The sequence below is a fragment of the Accipiter gentilis genome, chromosome 15 (assembly GCF_929443795.1).
Source record: "Accipiter gentilis chromosome 15, bAccGen1.1, whole genome shotgun sequence".
In the NCBI taxonomy this organism is placed as follows: Eukaryota; Metazoa; Chordata; class Aves; order Accipitriformes; family Accipitridae; genus Astur; species Astur gentilis.
The window spans coordinates 28,479,142-28,497,777 of record NC_064894.1 but is presented as its reverse complement, the minus strand read 5'-3'; the positions used below and the strand labels follow the sequence as shown (position 1 = coordinate 28,497,777).

Genomic DNA, 18,636 nt, shown 5'->3' with positions numbered 1-18,636 from the left:
CAGCGCTGACATTTTGTAGCCTTCAGACTTTATGTCTAATTGAGGACTTTGCAGCCCCCACGGCATTACACATACATGTGTAACGTGTTGTGTGAGTTCAGGAACTGCTCAATGCTCAGAAACAAATTTTTCCTATCTGCTAAGCTAATGACCTCTTCTAAAATGTCTATAAGCTCTGAACATTTCCTTTTTTAGCTCTGCAAGCATAATCATATTACAGGCTGACACCCGGCAGTGTAAATTAATCTTCCTTCTTTTTTTCCCATGCAAATTCCGCAGAAGTGGATTTTTTCCCCCATTTTGTCTTACTAAGCACAGAAAGGGAGAGAAGGAGAAAATCAGATAGGCATTATCACTAAGTGAATCTTTTTGCGAACTGATGCTTCCGTTTCTAGACAGATTGAAACAACACCAAGCCCGTTTGGAGGACACATTCTACAAAGATGCGTCTTTCCCAGAAACACACAGACCCAATTGCATTGCTTAATGGAAACTCCACAGGAGTTTTGTTAGTGGAAGCATGGAGTTGAGCTTTTCAAAACAAAAACCTGGAAATGATACTGACTTATAAGTGCAGATCTTTGGCGGGTTATGCTGATGTTGTTGTAGTACTCAAACATTTAGTCCTTGTTTTATGTACTGGCGTTTACTTCTGCATTAAGACCTGTATCTTTGAAAGGTAAAAATTAAGAAGGATGCTTGTCATGCTTTCCTGATGAGCGCATTTCCTTTTTCTAAACTCCACTCAACACTGGAGATGTGTAAAGCCTACACCACCTCCCTAGAGTCTTGCATGAATCTGGGTGAGAACTGCAGATGGTGTGATTTCAGGGGATTCCTGTTTTCTGCAGAAGACCTCTGGTTCTTGAAGAGCTACAAAAGACTACAGACACCACGGGAAACATTTTTCTCTGGTCTTCACTACCACATTTTTTACGGCTCCCCTTAAAATCAGCAGCTGAAAGGTTTGTTTTATTTATATCTTGTGTTTTTCTCAAAAAAAATGCAGAAATAGTTCTGCATTTTCTTGACTGCAGATGAAAAGACATGACCTTTCACCGAACAGACGAGTATGCTACACTCATTTTGAAACTATGGGTCACATTCTGTTCCTTGTAACATCAACCAAACCACTACAGATTTGTTCAATGAAATAGAGGTTTCGGAGAGAGCTGACAGAAAATTAATATCTGCAGATATCCCTCCACAAAAGCCCTGCTTATTTATTTTGATGGAGGCAGGGGGGAAAGAAAGAGCAAGATTTGCTCCTGCCTTAGAAGTTTTAGCACTTCTCCCCAGACTGTAAAGAGTCCCTCAAATTTGTGAAGGGCCACAGGAATGGTTTCGCCTGATGAATCCCTCTTCCCCTCTGAAGAAGGAAGAGATGCACTCACAGAGAAACGGAACCCATTTCTGTACTTCTCAGCAGGGAACTCCCTAAAGCACTGACAGTCACAGACAAAGAACAAAATTTGAACATATAATCTATAGAGTCTTTTTGGTTTTTACACTAACCACATTTATTATACCAAACAAGATGCTTACTCTAGTGTTTCAAAGGAGAGCCTAGAAAGACAAAGATGACTTCCACAGTGTGTAAAGCCCAGCGAACAGGAGAACATCAGCAAGGCTATGAACATTTAAATAAAGGCGAACTTCTCAGTTTGCTTAGTTTGTTCGAGGCTGTATGGAGACAAGCACAGCTCTTTAACTAAAGTTCATTAGGCATGGTAGATGCTTATGAAACCTTGTTAAAATATTTTAAAAACAGCCTAAAAGAGGTAGAGGACACAAATGGTAGAATACAGCAAATGAAAGCATAAGAAAAAAGCTACTTACAGGACAGCAAAAAGGGGCTGATGAATACCAGAGACACCCAGAAACAATCGGAATGTGATCCCAATGTCTGGCTGTCAACTGACTACAGCAAAACACCAAGGGAAGGCTGAACTGTTGCCAAGAGGGAAACAAAACTTGAACACTTTTAAAATAAATAAACAGACTACAAATTCACATACAGGAGCACATGCCTTACAGATAGACTTCTGGAGACTTCAGCCTTTCCATTCAAGGCACTTCTGATAGAAAAGTAAGTCCTTAACAACCATGTCACAAAACAAATTCTCCATCCTCCCGTGAAGGAGGGTGAATCTCTCCGCACCAGCAGTGCTGCTACATTCACCCCAAAGGTGGCAACTGCTGCCTGGACACTGTAAGAAAGCAAGCTGTGTCTGTTCAATGGCATTCTACTATCCGAAGCGATAACACACAACTATAGCATAAAAACCGCTTTCAAGCTGTTATAAGATAAATACTACTTTCCCACCACATTTTCAGCAAATGTCTACAACTGAGTTAATATTTCAGCATCTACACACAGAGAGTTTTCACAACGGACCAGAAAGCTACCTGGAAATAACCATACTGCTTAATTTTTTATTAGCTGCCAGTTGATTTGCATGGAGAACCAACCAGCCTGCCGGAAAAAAGGTCATCTAGCATGGTTTCTTGGTAATCTGCCCCATTTTGCCCCCGAAAATGCTAAGTACTTACAGTTCATGGTTCAGGTGTGCATACCTTCAGCCCCACAGCATGGTCTTTCTCGAAGTGGGGCTGGGTGTGAGCTACATAAGAAAACCACTGCTCGAGCTGTGGGCAGTCGCAGAGAGGAATATCCAGGAAAGTGCCAGCAGCTCTGGCTTCCACCGTCTCCTCGAAAATAACCTGCCGTCATGCAACTAACAGAGAAGCAAATCGCCACTGGAAAAGCCTCCCTGCTTTTAAAAATCAGAAAGGCTGAAACAATTTGAAGCTATACAAATAAAGCAAGCTTCTTGTGTGTCGAGTACGTCAGCAGGGGAAAAAAAGGAACGGAACACTGAAAAAAATTAACTTCTCAGTTGAGGAAATGACTCAACGGTTTGTACAAAGTCAAGATAGTCTCCACCTGACATTTTTCAAGGGTCAGTCACCCACAGCTGGGGCACTGGGGGGGAAGAGGTTTTATTTACCACTGGATGGATAGGTTTCTTCCGACACAGAGGACCCAAGCTGAGTAAAACTCAACTGCTGTAAATCTAGAGCAATCCCACTGGAGTTAACATTCCTCTGGATGTACACTGGGGCAACTGAGATAGGGGTCTTACCACAAACTGTTCACATCAGCCAATTACTTAGTTACTAAAGTGAAAATAGGGCATTTCAGTGGAAGTCACTGGGACCATAAAGTCAGGTAGCAGAAATAGAATTTAATTTGCCTAGATACATATTCCTGTTTTGTACAGTGTCAGCTCTATTTCAAATGTTTAACCTAAATATAAAAAGAAAAGAAAAAAGGAAACAATTTGTTTAAATGGTTATATTAAGTTAGCCTTCAAATCACTTATGTATTTTATTTGGGTACAGTGTGAAACCACACTAAAGTCTACACTGATCTATTCAACAATTCAGCACCAGCCAAGTATAACCTTTTCTTCCCCATATTCTCTCTTGGATGAACATTCTTTCCTCTGCACTTTCATATTAAGTGATAATACTTCCTGAAACCCAGTACAAACTTTGCCAAGGGCTCAGAGAACCCCTGCCCATTCCATAGGTACTAGTTATAAAAAATGCTGCTCCAGAAAGTTATTAGAATACTAATACAAAGATCAGCATTTTGAAGTGGATGGGGGTTCATCATGGAGAGATTACTGGATTTCAAAATATTGCAAAATAAATTGTACCACTTCTCAACTTCCACCTCAACATTTCTGCAACAGTAGCTGACACAGTAAAGAAAGCATACATTTATAGGAAAAACTGCAATCTTCCCTGAAGCTTTTAGCACTCTGTAAAATTAGTCTTCTTCTTGTGCTTGTTGATTATGCCTATTTTACTGGTTTTGCTTAATTAACACTATCAAGAAGAAACTTCAATGACATAACTGTCCTTGGCCATTGGTTAGGAGATATGCTTCATTTATTTTACAAGTATAGTTAGCAAGGCAAAGCAAGAATGGGTTTCTAACTAAGAACCAGGATCTGAAGAGACTAGTGTGAATAAAGGGAGACAGAAAATGTTATCAGGGTCACACCGACCTGTGCTGCGGTATCACAAAGGAAAGCTTTGGTTGCCACCATGCTGATGCACAAACACAAGCCAGCTGGGGTAATGCAATGGCTAGAGCCCCATCAGCCCCCTTTCCAACTTATTTTATTTCCTTCTATTCCCCCTCCCTTCAGTAAATCATGCCTGGTGTATCAGCAGGGAAGCAGAAAATTGTGAATGTTACCTCAAGTTAAAATGCTCTCTTGTTCCAAATCTGTTGCTCACCTGAAGACAAAAAAACGTGCTTTTACTTCAGCTGATACATTACTGGACAAACTGCTGGTACAGTCAGTGCTCTGATTCACATCCTTAGCCTGAAATGCTTTCTTTTGCACACATGCCCTTTCAAATCCGACATTTTATGTGTTGATTTTAGCTGCTTTATAGTTACCTAAGTGCTGAGGAGAGGAAGAAAACAACGTGCACATACAAAAGGTCTGTTGGTGGGTTCTCTCTTTTCTATTTTAAAGTTCAAATGCATATATATTATACATATTTGCAGCTCTCCAGGGTTTCTACCAGCTAAAGGATAGATTTTTCTGAACTGTTACTGCAGCTTCCAAAACTGTGACTCAGCAACCACACTTCCACACTTAAAAGTTTGGCAAGTGGCTTGGTGCCAGCTAAACTAATGATCTAAGAGCTTCCTAATATGCAGCAGGATGCTTTAATGAAAGTTTGCCCATTACATATGCAAGGACAGATTATTTGCTGTAAACTCAGATAAACTTTGTTGGTCTTGCAGCACTGAGAGCATTCAGAATCTCCCAAACAACATAATGTTTGGGTTGTGGAAAGTCTATTCTGGCATGTCATCATTTATTAAGAAACCACTTTTGCATTTCTCATTTCAGGAAATTTATTTTCCAAATAATATCGCTGAGACCTTTATTTGCTGACTTTTTTCTACAGTAAGAAGTTCTATTTATTTATTTTTTAACAGATGAAGAAAGTCTTCTCAACTTGAGTTTAGTGCATTTTAGAAGCTCAGTTAAGTCCTTTTATAGAACCAAGTTATCTTGTATGAAGTTTTTAAAGAAATAAAAATGATACCATGAGATACATTGTTGGATTGATGTCCAGAATGCTCTTAGGTTTATACAATGCATTTCAGGTTATTTGTCATTTGCATTTATTTTGTATTATTGGGTATGGATACCTCTACATCTCCTACACTGATGTCTGAGGACATATGTCATCCAAATAATTTTCTCTCTAAATGCTCTTGCCATAGCCATTAAGGTGAGATAGGGACGAAAAGAAACTTTTCTAAATTTCACTGGATATGGAACAGTTCAGGGTCATGCTACAGCTGATAAAACCCCACTTTTCTCTAAAGTGATTAAAGGCGGAGCCAAGCCTACTGCAAGCAGCCATATGCAAAGTCAAGCTTTTTGTGGACTGTCATGATGAAGGCCCACTACTGTCCCTGGACTTCATCTTGCCCCTTTTCTATGTTCTTCATAGCATCTGGGAGTGGATTTTGATTCGTTCTTCAGCCAAGAGCATGTGTATGTATAAGACAGGTGCCACAACACCTTTGCTTGAGGTACCAAACCTGCAAAGTAGAAAGAAGCCAAACCACAGAACTAGATGCTAAAGTTTCTTCTACCAAGTTGGATGCTTCAGAAAACTGCTTCAACCTACAAATGTCATACATGAAAGGAGAGCGACCTGGAACTAACCAACAGGCAATACCTGGGAGAAGGGCATGCCTAGGGATCCTACCCATCACAACTTGGCCTTGCTCTGGGTTGCCAGGAAGCACCTGCATCTACGCACCACTCACTTTAGCTGACGAAGAAATCATCACCTCTGCAACGACTACTTCAAATGACCAGGCAGGGTTCATTTCTCCTTTTGAACACATGCCCAGAGGAGAACACCTAGTGATTTGAAGAACTGCCTTGAGCTTCTGTCTCCTATATGAATGCTTTGGTCCCTAGGGAAGAGGTTAACTTGACCAATAGCACTTCCCACTGTGCCAAAGTATTGTAACTGAAATTCTGCTCTTTTGATGACAGTCTAAGTTTTGCCCTAGTCTTTACACTTCAACCTCTAATACAACGCTTCCTTTAAGGGGGAAAAATAGTATGTCACAGAAGTTGGGGGTCAAAGCTGGCCTTAGTCAGGCCACCACTTGAAACACATAGGAAAAAATATTATATTTGAAACCTAAAGACTGCTTCTGTAATTTATGCAGTGACTATTTCTTACACAAGAAGAAAGAGGCCTTGGAGTCAGCCCAACATTCACAACTTTCACATTTCCAGCCGAGTATCGTAATGACTGTGCTCATTTGTCCCCACAAACCATGAATTCTTAGCTGTCCTCTTCTCTAATTAGCTTCCAACTGACTGGATAAAAAATGTCCGCAGCACTGAGCTATTAGAAAGGGGTTAAACCAAACATGAGTAAAACCAAAACAAAATTAAAGGAAAACACTGTATGTTTATTTAAGTAAGACAACACTAAAAACATTGACCAGCTGCAAGGAACTGCCGAGTATTTCTCTGAAAGAATATTTTCCTTGCGTTGCCAATATTACATTAACTACATACTAATAAAGAAAGCACTAACGAGGACCCCAACAAGGTGCTGTTCTCTCAGAGACAACAGTTGCAAAACATCTTGGGACATTTACACGCTTTCTTGTAACTGAAAGTAAATGAGCTCAATCACAACACAGCCCTGCTAATCTGATGATAGGACAGTTCTAATCACCTCTGTTGCTACATGCTATGATGACTCACCACAACTAATAGTTAGACTTTTCTTATCTCCCTAGGGGAATCGTTATTATAATTTGTCCCTGCCAGTGAGGAGTTACCACACCTACAAAGAAAGGAACAGGATTAAAAGAAAGTTGAAGAGTCAGTTTTTAATTATATGTATTATTTGCATGTACCAAACGCTAACAGTGATAATTTATTCTGGAATACAACTACACTCAGGAAAAAAAATTACACCTCTTGCCAGCCTTTGGTGTAGTTTAAATGCATGGCATACATCAGTCTGCCAGGAATACTGGAGTTAAGAATCCTGAAAAAAGTAAAGGAAGTCAGCATAAGCTGTTAGTCACAAAGTACTTGAGAAAAATGGACCACTAACATGTCCAAAATAAATAGAAGATAATTATGTAATTATTTTGGAAACTCTCAGCATCAGTTTCTGTGTTTATCATTTCTACATCACCCCTGTGTCTCCTTCTACCACCTCAACCCCCGAACACTGACAAGCTGCACTGAGTTCAAGAGCTGGATCATCATATGGTAAAGTCTGAACTGATGCCAACACAAACCTCATCGTACATCAGAAAAAGCCCCTCATTTTTTTCCTCTCACCACAGAGAAAGCCTGTTTACCCAAGTTCTGCAAAGGCTTGTTCACATTGCTTTTCTGGAGAGAAGTTCTCAGGCACATCCCAAGTTAATCACTGAATTTGAAGTTGGTGAACTCTTAAAACTGCTAAGAAAACAGTGATGACCAGTTGTCACGGCAGCATAACTTACTGAAATGAAGTGACTTTTGATAGACAGACAAACTGATGATGCTACCTGGCTGTCAACCCAAGGCCCTACGTTTTCTGGGACAGACTCTTTGCTCTCCTTATCATCAGCCAATCTAGCAAATTTCAGCTCCAAAAGTAACATTTTTGGGGAAAAGACGCAACACCAAACATTCAACAGTGGCCCATAAAGAAAGTGTCCTTGTTATGTATTTTATCACAATTGTAGAAATTTTACGTGTCACTAATCCACATTAGAAAACTGACCTTTGAGTCCCTTTAAATTTAGGAAAGAAAAGAAATTCTGCCATTATCCTAACTTTATTTCACATTTATTATGAAGTCCTTATTTCAGACTATTCATGGGCACATTTTAGATTATGTCTTTGTATCTGCCCATTCTGTATGGATTCTGACTCTGCTGCTGAAGAAAAGCACAAACTTTCTGAGTTTTTCTCAAAGTCAGCTGAGGAGGGGAAGGGAACAAGTAACATAATTAGGAAGAGTACAAACTAGTTCAACTTCATTCTGTTTAGTCTTCTAAAAAAGAGTTCTGCATATGAAAATGAATTAGGGTCACTGCTTCTGGGACAGCTGAAAAACCCAATTAAAGCAAGGAATCCTACTTGACTTTGGTGAATACTTTATGAACAGATGGGGTGCATGAGACATGAAGAAAGGTCTGGGGGGAGAAGCAGGCTCTGGTGGCTTCTCAGAGGCCACAGTCTGCTCACTCTTGCTTCAGAATATCAAAGACAAATTTAGGGATATTCTAAAATGTCTATCTCCTCAAAAAAAGGAGCAACTGCCTCTTTCACAGTGAAAACAAGTTAACAAAACAAAATTCTTCTGTTCAAATGGGAGTAAATGGATGAAGCAGTCAGGTAGAAATCAGTAACTTACACTTCCAGCATTGGTCAGAACCGTCTTCCTCACCAAGCAGATTTACAAGGCCACAGGGATAGACTGGCATAGGTCTGAACTCTCATACAGAATCAGTCAAGGTGGTGACTGGGTGTGAAACATATTTTACACTTCCCTGATGCAGGAAGTCACTCGGTCTCTTGCCAATGACTACTGTTTTGCTGTATGTGGCTTAATTTTTTTTTTTCCATCTGTCTTTTTGCCTAAATGAACATGTATCCACTGTCTTTGGCTCATTTCCTGCTCCCAGAAATTGTTCTACTTTAATTTGGACCCTGAATAAAAGTTCTTTGAACTTACTTGAGGCTAGAACACTAGGCAGTATTATTTCTTAATTTGCTGACGCAGAAATAAAATGTCATTTTTGTTATACTAAACTACCTCAGCTAAGTGTTTGTTGGAATGCAGTTCTGCCTTCCTGCTAATTATTGGTATGGCTTCTTGCCAGCCATCATCTTGAGAAGTTAAATACTGGCTTCCAGATGAGCAGCAATGCTAAAGACAACAGAACATCATTCTAAATAAAATAGATGGCAGCATGAAAGGAAAGCAAACATTTTCCTGCTGGGACAGTTGCCTACAAGTCCTGGCTAAGCAACTCCCTTATGAAGACATGTTTTGCCAAAATAGGAGTTTGTCAACATCTCAAAACTAGCACACTTTTCATCATGTCGAGGCTCACTTGGTGGAGAACACCAGTGATATCCTGCATTACTTGTAGGTCTGTGAAAGCAGGACAGGCTAGGCAGCCAGGAGGAGGTGTCTGGGACAGAAGCAGGAGTGGAGGATAAAGCAAGGCTGAAAACTTGGTGGTATAAAAATCACAGAATAATTCAGGTTGGAAGTGACCTCAGGAGGTCATCTACTCCAACCTCCTGCTCGAACAGGGTCAGTAATTAATTCAGACCACACTACTCGGCGATTTGTCCAGTCAGCTTTTTGGTATCTCCAAGGGTGAAGACTCCACAACCCCTCCGGGCAACCTGTGCCAGGGCTTGACTATCCTCATGAAGAAAAGGCTTTTCCTTACCTCAAGTCCAAATCTGCCTCGTTCTAGTTCATGGCTGTAGTCTCTTGTTCTCCTGATGTGCAACTCTGTAAAGAGCCTGGCTCCATCTTCTCAGTAATACCTTATAGGTATGGGAAGGCTGCTCATAGGTCCCCCCAAAGTTTTCTCCAAGCCAAACAAGCCCCAGTCCCTCAGCGTCTCCTCACAGGGCAAGCACTCCTTCCCTGACCAACCTGGTGGTCTCCTGCTCTGGTTTATCAACATCCTTTTGGTAAGAAAGGAGCAGAACTGGACAGTCTTCCATACAAGGTCTAACAAGGGCAGCCCAGCGTGTCATTACGCCTTCCTCGGTAAGTAATGTTTAGCTTGTTGCAGACAATGCACAAAGCAGGCTAAGACGGTCACAGTTACCAAGAGTTTTCAGGTTGAGCGGCTCACCCCGACAGGTGTGGAAAAGATGGGGAACTATCAACTGATCCAGCAGGATTTTGCACTGCAAGAGCCTCCATCTTTTGGGAACTGGGCATGGTGACAGATTTCCAGTTCAGCTGTGAGACATGTAGAGCAGCAGAGCATGTGGTACTCCAAATCAGGCATCAAAAATCAGCTTTTTGATTCTGAATAGGGCTGGCACTGAGTCTGGTTTCCAGATGGTTTTCTGTTGTGTGTTTCTGTTGCTTAGAGGAACACAGCAAAGTCAGAAGGGAAAGCCCTTCCCCACAGAGAAGCAAGAAATCAGGGAAACAGAAGTAAAAACATGAAGAATCAGGCAATAATTAGTAAGTTAAGTCACTTCCCGTGTCACAGCTTTCTCAAGTACGGAACCAGCTGTGGAAGCTCTCGCTTTTATGCCAAACAATTCAGTGTTTGACTCTCCTGTCTGTAGTAGCTTTGGCTGGCATTTTCCAGTCTTATTTATACAGTCAGATGCAAAGCAGCCAATTAACATGCTTGTTATTTCTTTATTAACAAACATGGTCTTTGAAAGGACAGATGCACTTGTTTACCATCCCCTCAGATTTCAATCAGTCTCCATATCAGTGTTTGTGCTTTATGCTATACAAAGCCTGACTACTTTTGCTCTTTATCTGCTTTTGATATTCAATTTTTTAAACTGCTCAGTGCCTGTATTAGCTCTGGTTTAGTTGTTTCCATATTTGGAAATGTTCCTTACAGCTCATTGATCTCACATTCATTCGTGAATATCATTAGAAGTCAATAGGAAAATTCAGTTTAAGAATTTGACCCCTGGAGTAACTCTAGCTTCTAAAAGACTCCCAGCACAGCTGAAGGGCACATACTTAATACAGTGGGGACATGACAAAGTTGACTTAAAGGACTGCTAACTACACTCACCTTTAACTGTTTGACTATGTTCCATTTATTTATTGTATTAGAGCTGTCTTATTACCTAGGAAAAGACAACTCAAACACAACAGGGGATAATGTCAGATCAATAAACTGAAGTGCAATATACAATCAAATGCCACTTTAACTCCAGGTTGTAGCACTATACACCATTGTACTGCATAGCTCCAGTACATAGGAGCACTCAATCAAGTTTCATAGTTGCATGCTTAAAAACACATACTTAACCACTTGATACAATTGGGGCCATAATCACTTATCTTATTTTCCAATTTTGTCTTTCAAAATAGCAGTTGCAGGCTTAAGAGAGACCACCAGGGCACAGCAGGTCCAAATATTCAACTTTCTAGTCTTAGAGCTGAAGAGTGCCGAGTATTATTGAGTTCTACAGATAGTGGGGAGAGCTGAAGTTATTTAGCAACTTAAAGGATCAAGCCCTATTAAAATTGCAGGAGTGTGCAAGACTTCATCAGAAAGGTTTCTTTCATCAGGGAGTTTTCTTTTCTAACAGTAGACCTTTCCCTGACATCTGACCTCACCTGTACCAGTCCCACACACTGAGACACATTCTTGTAGGTCTATTGTGCTGCAGTGGCCTTGAGCCCAGGTCCTCCGAAGAGACCAACAGAGCAAAGATACAGCAAGTCATCAAAACCAGGATTCCCTTTGCTGCTCACACCATCCTGCCTAAGGGCAACCACAGCAGGCGAAGCCTGGGGCTCCTTGCTGCTGCTGAGAAGCAGTAGCTGGGACAGAGGAATTGGGGCAGGAAGGCACATTACCCTCTAATTCTACCGCTCCTTCAGCCCTTGCCTCTTGACCTTGAACCCATGTTATAGTTTCCTCACTCCTTACCAACTTTTCTCTTTTCCTTCCATCTTACTGATGCAGAATTCAAACTAATAAGCTTTGAGAGCTCATTACTTTTCATGTCAACTACAACTTACTTGCCTTGAAGCAGAAACCCAAGAAACTATAGGCTGTGGTATCCAAAAAGTCAGACTACCTTTCTACAGACATAAGCAGTGCATGGACAGAGGGGCTAATTAACCTGTGCCCCTCACCCTGCAGAAGTTAATGAACAAGTGTAACATTACTGCCAGCTGCACTGTACAAAGGCAAATGTGTGGCTGCAGTGTTAGGACCCATGAAATACAAAGGCTGAGCAAGCAGCATTTTGAAGGGTAATTTAATTTTAATCGCTGGTCAGAGATTTGCCAAAGGCAAAGAAGGCGTATTGGGCTTGCCATGGCCCCCAGCACAACCATGCAAATGCCAGTATGGCAGTGAAACACCTCTTTTCACATGCCCTTGCACAAGGTGGGCACAAGCGGTGCCACACGGACATCAGCAGAGCACTGACTGGGTGTATCTGCTAGCCTGAGATGCAAAAAAAGCCATAGACTCCAAAGGGGCTGGGGAGGAATGGTGGTCAAAAGGATTTAGTCTTTCCTCTTATACTGTAGAGTCAATCCTGCCAGTTCGTCACATGGAAAGGGAGAGGGGAGAGAAATCTCCCCCAAACATCAGTACACAATCTTTGGTGGCTTGCACCCATGAATCCGCAAATTCACACAGACAGACCTAGGTCTGAGTGAGGCTACGGCTTATTTCCGTGCAGGTTATCATACTGTGCACAGGATTTTTAAGTGCTATTATAGCTTCTGACATCCTATCTAAACGAGTGGTCACCATAGTAACGCCTGAATCACATGGCACTGTACACCTGATACCAATCAATCTTGAAAACATCTTTTTAAAGAAACAGACTCCTGGAAAACTGCAGATGGAGGTTTCTTTTTGAGACTAAGAAGATGCCCTCTTGTAATAAAAATGGGAATTTTACCTTATAATCTTCTCATTTGACTCTTCCTCCATACAATCCCATTCTCTATCAGCTTATAAAAGTGATAGAAAATAAAAAAGGGCAACAGTTCTGTGCTGAAAAGAGTGACAAAGTACAGCTAGCATGTAAAGGATACATTGCATTTTTCCCCCAGAGCATTAACTGTGACTTCTGAGAATACAGCCATGCTCTGGTTGCTGAAACAGAACATAAACATGCCCACCATAGTGCCTCTCCACCTTTCCAGGACACCAAATTTCTCCTCAAATGTTAAAGCCCAGAAATTTCATCAGCTTCTTTCTCCCTTTTTGCTTTCCCAGTCTGCAATTCAATTTAGTTGATTTGTGTTCCTCTGCGTGGGTAAAAGAAGAGGAGCATGTTTAAGGAAATGTTGTTTGCATTTAGCTTGGCACCGTGGGCTTTCTGAAGTGCATTCTGCCACCAGCCCTCCAGATCCACCCAGCAGCCAAAAAGCTGATAAAGTTGATGTCTCCGGGGTTTTTGGTGGGTTGGGTTTTTTTGTTTTGTTTTTTTTTTTTTTACAGCTCAGCTCCACCCTAGCAGCCTTTGGGCTATCTGTGCTGTGCCTGCTCCTCTACCTGTTTCAACAGCCTGCTGCCTCTCATTATCCCAGTGAGGGCACTGCTACAGGTTGATGAAAATAATCCCAGCAAAGCACTCATGCACAAAGTTCAACCAGCCTCAGCAGTATTTCCAAGAAAGACTTAATATTTCCTATTTGATTCTATCCCAGATTATCACTACCTTCATTATTTGAAAGTCTACCGCTTCTTAATTTTGCTTTTAAAGAGACTGCTTCCACCTTTGTCATCTTCCATTCCATCTATATTTTATTTTTCAAATATGTCAGAGCTATAATCGTGTATTGTGAATGTGCCTCTCCTTTACTCGATGTGATTTCAGAACAGGAGAGTCACTGAACTTGTAAATGCCATTGACTGACAAAAGTTGGATATCCAACTGTCATAATGCTAGCAGCAAATATGCTTAGAAATTCTTTCAGAATCCTGGAGACGGGTGTGAAAACAACAGGAGTAGACACTGTATGATTCTAAGGAGGTAATGAGACATCCTTTATTAAGCTTACTGAAGTCATTAGAATATGCCCCCTTTGCCACGGCCTCGTTGCTGACCCACCAGAACAGATTATGTGCACGTGAAATGTTACCACAGGTTGGCTGAGCTCATCTGGGTGACTGTAGACTAGAATTGACTAGGAAAATGCTCCCACAACTCATTCCCACAGAGGTGGTCATATTCAGGACTGACTAACTACTTAAATGATTAGATGTCCACTCAGAAAAAAGCTGTAACTATTGCTGTTCAAGAAGAGTGCTACCAAGATTTTTGTAATAAACAAAGTGCAGTAATTGGGTGGTTATGGTATGTGTAAGTCACTTTGCATGTATCACAACTGAAATGTCAAATTGTACTTGTGTTGTGTGCTTAGGTAGGAATAAATTCCAGTTGCTTCTAATTTTAGGATAATACTGGCCTCTATCCTACAGGTGTGTTCCAGGAGCAAAGCAAGGAGCAGAGAGAGAACCAAGATGCATATTGCTTTGAAACTAGAAAAATAAAGGTAATTGATGATATGTAAACATTTGTGGCAGTTGTTTTCTGCCCTCAATATGTTGTCATGCAATACAGATACCTCCTAGCAGCTGTGCGAGGTATTTGTACTGTCTGTAATGCTTTAGAAGTCAGTGCTAGCGGTCATAGAGTCCTATTACACATAAGGAAGTTGGACTTTAAATCTGCTTTCATAGTGTGGAAATTACATTTATTCAGCTATAGTTCTGACATGCATCTCACAGTAAATGGCATTATTGTTCAACAGGGCAACAGACCCGAAATGTCATGTTTCAAAATCAAAATGAAGAAATCATTAACAATTTATTGAGTTTTAAGCTATGCCAGGGCCCAGCTGTGGTTTTCAAACTGCATAGGAATCGATAGCAGAAGAGATCCATTGATTTTGGCAAGGATCAGAGACCATACTTCGACTAAGTGCAGTATCTTTTGCAAAGGTAAGTGGCAAGGGAAGATCAGGAAAGCACAAGTGAGTTGTTACAGCAATCGAGAAAGCTGCCTGTGGGCTCCTTTGCTTTATCAGCCTGTAGGAAAGAACTCAAAACCTGCCCTTCCCAAATCCTTGTTTAAAGACAACATAATCGATGCAGTGAAACACACAAAAGCAGTCTGCCGTTGCCCTGAAAGAGCTTTATCGTAAATAACTAATTAATTACACAGTTTAGCCTGGAAGGCATTGGGACACAGGCACACAGGAAAAACCTGGATAAGGAACAGATCACGTTATACTTGCTACCGGAAAATGATGATTCATTTGTTTTCCATATCCATTTATAAATTAAGGGTCATCATAAAAAAAAAGGCAGTGAGGGTCAAAAACTTCACGAATCTTTTCATTACATTCTCTAGCAAGTCTTCATATACTTTTGCTGACAGCAAGATCACAAATCTTTCACCCTTACGCAGCTGACTCAGCAGTGCTGTAGAAGCTGTCAGTACTGCAAGTTTTGAAATGTATGCTAAACTCATGCTTTCTGTTAAGGTTGCCTTCTTTTACTACCGTCCTTATGTGTATGAACTTCAAATACCGAATACTGGACTGTGGACATGGCATGTGCCTTTTAGGCTGGGGGTTTTTTTAGTGCTCCCTTAGGAATACAATCTTCACGTAAGCACATCTACACTGTGACTCTTTCATCCCCTGGTGCCGTATAGTAGAAATAACTAATAAATAGCTTGCTAAAGCGTTATTTATACAAGTGCAAACACAAACCCACTAGATTTGATAATGTATTTTCCTTTTGTGCTAGTGTAAAACAGTAGTGAAATAAAATCAGCATAAAAATTTGGTCCATAAACAGCAAACAGAACAGCAGAACTAGGAAGCAAAACAAGTCAGAAAGTCTGCCTTCTGAGTTCCCTTTCCAGATTCAGCCGTCCATCCCTGGCACTTATGGAAAAGATTTTTCTGCCCTAGTCCAATTTTAATTTCTGAGTCTCAGTATTATCACCTAGAAGCATCTGACAGCTTTTTTCCCTTCTTCTTTCTGTGTCTTGGAGAAGGGCAAAAAGCAAAGATAAAGCCTGGATTCTCTGACAGGGTTTGTCTTCATACTGTGATTGATGAGGCTGATGCTGTACTAAATTTAAACTTGAAAATGCCAAAAACGACAACATCCCTCTGAAGCAGTGAGGAAGAAGGGCACACATTCAGCCCATTACTGTAGGTAGCATAGCCAGAAGTTGCTTGAATAGGCTCAAAAACATTTTGAAGACAGAGGCCTGTCTCCTCAGAGAGGATTTGTGGTGTTCATTTACCTGGGATTTAGACTGAAAGACCACGAGTTTCTAGCCGTGAAAGGTAAAAGGAATGGCTGCCTGCTGCAGCTCAGCGCTCCCCTCCTCCAGCTGCATCGGGGAAGGGTGTCATGTCGGCCAGAGCCACCCCCCCGCGAACAGGAGCGGGACAAGCCACAGGAGGGCACGCTCCCTGCCAAGCCCCATACAAAGCTCCCTTTGTCCCCCAAGACTCCAGCTAAGAGGCCTTACCCTCACCCGTGGCTGTTCCCCACCTGTGAAACACATAAAGAGGAGCACTGTGCAGAAGCCTCTAGCTAGCTGACCAGTGAAACAAGGGAGGTGTCCAGCCCACCCTGGGGTGGGGGCATTCCTCCTTACGGGCCTGAGTCCTTCTGGAGATCATCGGTGCATGCAGCTTAGGAATTCGCCTCTCTACCCCATCCTCACTTCTGTCTGTGCTCAAATCATTTGACCTGTGTGGAGTACAATGAAACTTCCCGGGGATTTGAATGTGCTGTTAAAAGACAAATGCTTTTGAGCACAGCCTTAAGGACCCAGATGTCTGATTTATGCATCACAGGAAGTCATGGCAAATACCAGTGAACTCTCCAGATGCATCATAGAAAGTCATGGCAAACACCAGTGAACTCTCCAGATGCTCACCTGCTGCTGTTTTCCCAAGGTAGCCATGCCTTTCCCAATCATTCTCAAGATAAAACTGTAAAAGGCAACTGGCGTGCCAACAGAGACGAAAGAAATGGCATCCTGTAGCTACTCTTTTCGTTGTTGTTCACATTCTGTTTCCACTGAAGGCATAAACAATCCTGGCTCCTGCTTGTTTTGGAATGAGAGGTGAAGGCACCTCCAAACACTTATCACCTGAGTGCATCTGCTCCTTGTCCATGCCACAGACTGGAGAAAGGCAACCCAGAGGAGACAGCTCCGTCCCATCACACGCAGAAAGAGGTAGCCTATAGACACTGCTAAAGAACTGCTTTTTAAACATGCAGGCCCTCACCATGAAGCTCTTGACATACTTACCAGTTGCCTCATTCTGCCTTCAGGTGAGTTTGCACCTTTGTTAGGAGCAGCCTCCAAAGTGCTGACTTCTACTGAAAGGCATTTTATGCCAACTATTGAAATGCACAGGCTTACTGGCCAAGTACAGCTCTTCTGCAGGGGAAGGACCAGAACTTCAGCCTACGGACAAACCATTCTCCTTAGGCTTCCTACCTATTCCCGTGACTGCAAATTACAGCATTGCTCTGGCCAGAAGAGGCCAACTTGCTCTTTCTTCTGAAATATGTAAATACGGTATCGGTTTAGACTGCACAGTGCTTTTATACGACATCTTCAATGGGCACACAGAGCAGCTTTAGAGATTGCCCCATCCTTTTTGTGAGAGGTTTAGACATGGTCTCTCCAATGAAAAAGTCCCTAACCACAATTCCTCCTGGGTCCAGTATAATTATATTGACCTGAGTGACTTTTCCCACTGCAGTGTGGTGCCTATACAGTCCTTGGAGGCTCTGAAGCATAAACAAAGGTGTCTTTATTAAATAAATAAAGATGTGAAGTTAACATGGATCGAATACTTGATCCAACTCATGATGAAGTCAGGGAGAGCATTTCCAGGATCTCAGATGCAGGACAGGGCTCAGAGGGGGATTTCATATAGGCTTAGACTAGCAGCAAGGAATTCTGTCTTCTGTGAAGCATCTTTGAACCACGAGAAGATGCACAATGACTTAATCTTCCTCTTACAGCCTATGCTGAATATGAAGGATATTGGCAGGCATGATTTCCACATTGTAAACTCGTATATGAGGAGCTTATCTTTCAAAAATGGATGAAGCTTATTGAGTTGCACATTTTTACCATTCCCAGACACAAAGATATGTGGGCTCTACAGCTGAACAGATAAAGGAGGTCAATTTAATTTCTGATCCCATGTTGTAAACTATTAAGCTACACAACTTGTGTATGAGCATTATCTGCAGTGAAATATGTAAAAAAAAAAGGCATTTCATGAGTTCTTTTATCAAGTTTAAAAAAATGTCTATAGCTGATCGGTAGGTTAATCTTATACTTAAGCCACATCTACTTACAGTTGTAGCTCTTTCCTCTACCAGTAAGCAAGGGCATTCTACTACTTTCAAAAGAAATTTCACAGCTGCAGAGAGAAAAAAAACTTTTCTATACACAGTGTTATTAATACTTACTGATAAGCATTTCAAACTCAAAATCTGTTCAAAACATTCAGGAACGAGCACCCCAAAGAAGTTTGTTTTCAGCAACAGAAAAACAATTTTTCAAAAACAAGCCTGTCTATACTAATGAGGCCTAATTAAGCATCTTTCCCTTAACAGTCCTGGCTATAAGTACCTATTGAATTACTTACCAATTTGCAGAACTGCTGAGTATCTGCACTTCTCATGTGGGATCTCTAAGAACTTAAGTTAAATGATACAGTGTAAAAATCATCTACTGTAATTAGGCTTTGGTTTTAATTACACAAGTTCAGACATTTTGTTAACAT

The 18,636-nt window shown here is 41.3% G+C and overlaps 1 protein-coding gene across 5 annotated transcripts in view; it reads right to left on the bottom strand.

Moving 5' to 3' along the window:
• PKIB (cAMP-dependent protein kinase inhibitor beta) overlaps positions 1-18,636 on the bottom strand; it is a 56,513-nt gene that overhangs the window by 19,090 nt on the left and 18,787 nt on the right. The window contains exon 1 of one of the 5 annotated variants that reach the window (XM_049818174.1): positions 2,554-2,821. The exons of the other annotated variants lie outside the window; for them this stretch is intronic. The gene's annotated coding sequence lies outside the window, so the exon portion shown is untranslated. Of the gene's footprint in view, positions 1-2,553; positions 2,822-18,636 lie in introns of those variants that run through there. 5 annotated transcript variants of the gene reach the window in all.